Source organism: Nycticebus coucang, chromosome 7 (genome assembly GCF_027406575.1).
Source record: "Nycticebus coucang isolate mNycCou1 chromosome 7, mNycCou1.pri, whole genome shotgun sequence".
In the NCBI taxonomy this organism is placed as follows: Eukaryota; Metazoa; Chordata; class Mammalia; order Primates; family Lorisidae; genus Nycticebus; species Nycticebus coucang.
This window is the reverse complement of record NC_069786.1, coordinates 78,212,511-78,216,979: the sequence shown is the minus strand read 5'-3', so window position 1 is coordinate 78,216,979 and position 4,469 is coordinate 78,212,511. Positions and strand designations below refer to the sequence as shown.

The 4,469-nt window shown below is 43.7% G+C and overlaps 1 pseudogene; it reads right to left on the bottom strand.

Annotated features, from left to right (window-relative positions):
- Positions 1 to 3,389: 3,389 nt before the first annotated feature.
- Positions 3,390 to 4,134, bottom strand: LOC128590300 (pleckstrin homology domain-containing family B member 2-like; annotated as a pseudogene).
- Positions 4,135 to 4,469: the final 335 nt, after the last annotated feature.

Sequence of the window (4,469 nt, the reverse complement as noted above, 5' to 3'; positions counted from 1 at the left end):
TAGGCCAGATGGGCAGCATGCAGTGACATACAGGGTCATGTCACCGTGGAAAACCAACCTGCACCTGAGCATTTGTCTTGCAGAATTCCATTCAGGGTCTGCATGAGTAAGGCACAGCTCAAACTGGCAATGAAGCAACCCGGAAAGGCTGTGTGAAGAGCCTTGAAAGATAAAATCTTTTCAAATCGATTTAATCTTTCAGTAGTAAAATGTAAGAGGGTTCACACTGACTATTTTCCTTAAGATAGAATTAATAATGTCATGGGAAATGATAGCTCTTCCTCCACTCTTATTTTGTGTTTTGTTTTTGTTGCTATTTATTTATATGGAACACCCTCAAAATATACACAGAATAATAGGCCTTCTAAATTACAGAAGTCTCATGCATCAGTCAGGATATTGTAGTTTACATACAGGTTAAAAAAAATATTCACATATCAAAGGTCTGTGACATCAAATGTTTATTTTTCTTACTTCCTGTCCATGACGGGTCAGGAAACACGTCTTCTTCAGCTCAAGATACGTGGACACAGGTCCTCTTCACCTCAGGACCCAGGCTGATGAAGAAGCCCTCTTGGGACGTTGTTAGTCTTACAACTATGGAAAGTAGATAATGGTGAACCACTGAGTGGCCTTTAAAACTTCTACTCAAAGTGATACATGCCACTTCTGCTTCTCTTTCTTTATGCAATGCAAGACACTTGCCCAAAACTAATATCAACAGGGTGGAAAAACATGCTCTCACACAAAGGAACCACAGCATTTTCTTCTTCAGAGAGCTGCAATAACACTCATGCCCATATATGACTCCTATGGCTCATACCAGACGGTTCACCTTCTTGGAAGTCTTGCTTGACTTCTTAATCCTACGCCTTTCCTGAGTATTTCCATAGTTCCCAGTTCTCAAATAGCTCTTATATCTCTACAGATATTTTGGGGTTTGGCTTTATTTTGCATTTTTCTTCTTTCCTTTCCTTTTCTTTCTTTCTTTCTTTCTTTTTTTATTTTTTTTTTTTACCAAGAGTGTATCTAGTTTACCTAACATAAAAGCTGACATATAGAAAGCAGCCAATTACTAGTTTTTTTTTGTTTTTTTAAGGTTAATGATCATTTAATGTATTGACATTTTCAGTTATAAATGTGTAGTTTGCATATACAGGGGAAAACAGGTTCTGTAGACAATACTAGAGACCAGGAAGCAATCACAAAAAAGACCAACTCTGGAAAGAGAAGTGGAACTGTAGTCCATGCCTTATGTCTATATAAAAAGGAAAAAAAAAATAAAGATTACATAGGACCAACACTTGATGTGAAAAATAAACTTGGGTCATTTGTCCCAATTGTAGGGCCTTCTTCTTGTGATCCAAATGGCAACCCTGTGTCCTATGAACTAAAATAGATATAGTCTAGCCCTGTTCATGAATGACAATCTGAGACATTAACAATAGGTCTCCCTCTTCTCTTTAATATCCAAGACCCTGAAGTTAACTCAAGAAATTAAAAGGACAATCAGATCAGCATGTATACAATATCAATGGCTCACTTCTCCCAGGTACAGATCATCATTTAAAAGCACAGATGGAAGGAAAATGCTTACTCAAACTTCCAACAAAATTCTTCCAACTCAGACACTTAAGAAAAGACATCGCTAAGAAATGGAGGTGATGAGAAGGTGGGCATCTACGCAAGTTCTGGCAGACAATGGATCTGAGCTCACCATCACCCCCAGTATGCATCTCATACCCGGCCAAGTCTACTGACAGTGAATTCCCAGGCCCCACTGTGGCTGCCTCATGAGGCTGGCCCCATGGGAGACAGGGACTGGGACACACACGGGTGCCCAGGCTTCCATCCACACCTCTCCCTCTTCAGCCAGAAGGAGCCAGGGAAGCCCACAGGTGCTCTTTCCTTCAAGAGCACCCAGGTATAACTGAATTCTGTGTGGTTCCTGTAATTCCTGTCTAGTAACTCCAAGTTCAAATTACACTTGATGCAACAGGAAAAACTGTGAATGGTTTGAAAGTAAAACACACAGCTTTGACAACGATTATAATCTGAACAAAAGCCACTCATATCACACAAGACATAAAATCCTCATAACAGCATTTTAAACCACTGACACCAGTGTTGTAACACACCACTTCTATCCAGAGAGGACACATTTCCCTGCTGGTAGAAACAGAAACCCCCTTGGCAACAAGACCCATACAAACCAGCAGTCACTATTCAGTTTGTTTGGCATCTGGTGTAACATGGAGACGTATGTAAGTGTGTCTCAGAGACAGAGCTGACTAGGCAGTATGTGGACTGCTCACAGAATGCAAGACAGAAAACGGAGTCACTAGGAGCTGTGAAACATGAAATGTGTGAATATGTGAAATACATACTTTATAACACTGGACATAGGAGAACTGGATGGAAAGGCAAGACTATGGGTTTTCAAGAGATTCACCTGTTTGGGGGCTCAAAACTCAAGGTTCTAAGGTTCTCTATCACATGTGGGTCAGGAACAAGAACAAAGCTGGGGGCCTGGCTGAGCTGAGTGGTCCTCTGACCAGGTCTCTCACATCCCTGTGCCCCATTTCTGTATAGCCTGAGTCTTCCACCTGTGGTCTGTCCCAGCACTCAGTGGACCGTCACAAGGCCCTTTCTGGCACAGGACAGGTCCTCAGAGGAACAGAAGAGCCAGAAATAGGAAATGTTCTAACTATGGCTCTCTTTCTATTTCCCTCACATTCTTTTACTATCACTCTCACAATCCATAGAAAAATGGGCCCCATGTAGGCTTAGGCAGCAATAAAAACACCCAGAGCAGACACAAAACCATGTCTCTGAATAAAGCAAATCTACCTCCATACACTTGTTATTTTTCTGCCTTCTTCAAGTGTTAAAGGATAAAGCCCTAAAACTTTGAGGAGCAAATCCATTCCTAATTTGAGAAGCTTTCTAAATCCTACTACCAAGACCTACCAAAATAATGTGAGAATAAGCAGCTAGGGTTAGGCAGGTTTCTGAAGCATCCTTTCCCAAAGCGGGGCTGTCCCAGGTCATCCTGAATGGATGGGGCTTGTGGAATCCAGAGGGCGGGTCTGGGGCTCTCACATCACTGCCTCAGGGAAGCTGCCCAGGACCCAACCAGCCCAGCTCCGGCCTGAGCTTTGAAGGACTGAAGTTAAACAGAAGCTGCAGGTTTTCTTGCCATGATCACTCATTTACTTACACATCACTATATTACTAGCACAACACAAAAAAATAAATTATCCCTAAAGTTGCTACACTCAACTCTAAAAAGAAAATGCCTTTCAAAATAGGTATATTCAAATAAGGTATTCCAAGAGTTGCATTAGGAATTAACTTGTGCCCCTAAAGAGTTTGTGTCCATCTAAACAGCACAGTGCAAACCCTCCTCTGAGATACTTAATATGGATCAGTTACAATTAAGACATCACTACTTTCAAAGGAACTATTACAACTATGATTAAAACTGTGTGTCACAAACGGAAACGCCCTGCAGATCCTATCCTTGCACATGGGGTTATCAGAAGCTGTGCACATCCAGATCTCAAGGCCTCTAGAAGACGCAGAAGAGAGAGCCTAAGGCCATGCCTGTGGCCGCCCCAGCCAGCATGCCCAGTGCCAAATCACTGTCGTTGTCTGGATACCGCTCACGGATGATGACTTGGTTGGTAGGCTGCTGCCCGTAAAGTCCTGCATATGGGTACTGGTAGGGCACAGCATACGCTTGCCCATTTGCAGCATAGACAACTGGAGTTCCTGGTGGGTGTGCACCACCGTGTGGACCATAGCCGTTCGCCTGCTCAGGTGTCGGTGTGGCATACACCATGTATGGAGGAGGAAGAAACCACGGCTGTCTCATCAGTCATGACTGCAGAGCCCACATAGGCTGTGTTGGTCCTGAATCCTGGAGTGTAAATTTCCACGCCAAACAATCATCTGTACTTTCTGCACAAAGACTGACAGTTTTCCTATCTCGGCAAACAATCTGCAGCATACAGTCTTTAGACTTCCCTTCTGGGGGCTGAGTACCCCGACGTTCGTGCCCCGTGCGGATGTTGATGCAGTCCACTGGCATGTGGACCTTGTCCTCGATCCTCTGACGGGGCTGGTCATCATAATAGATCAGGCGACCATCCGACCACAGATCAAACCAATTCTTCTTCCAGCGTTTCGAAATAGTACTCTGCCGCAGCAACCATCCACTGTTCACAAACGCCTTCTCTCCACCAGAGAACTCTCCGACAGCAGCGCGCGAACCAGGACCGGGAAAGCAAGGACGCAGCTCGGCCGCCTCGGCCCGGATTCGCCAATTACTATTGTTAAAGGAACCTTATCTTGGAAGCTTCACACAGTTTTTGTTGTGTTGTAAGGAAATACGCTGTGAAAAAGTAAAGACCACTAAAAATTCTTTCTCAGTCACGTAAGTGGGCCATCTTGGATATTCAGCCAGG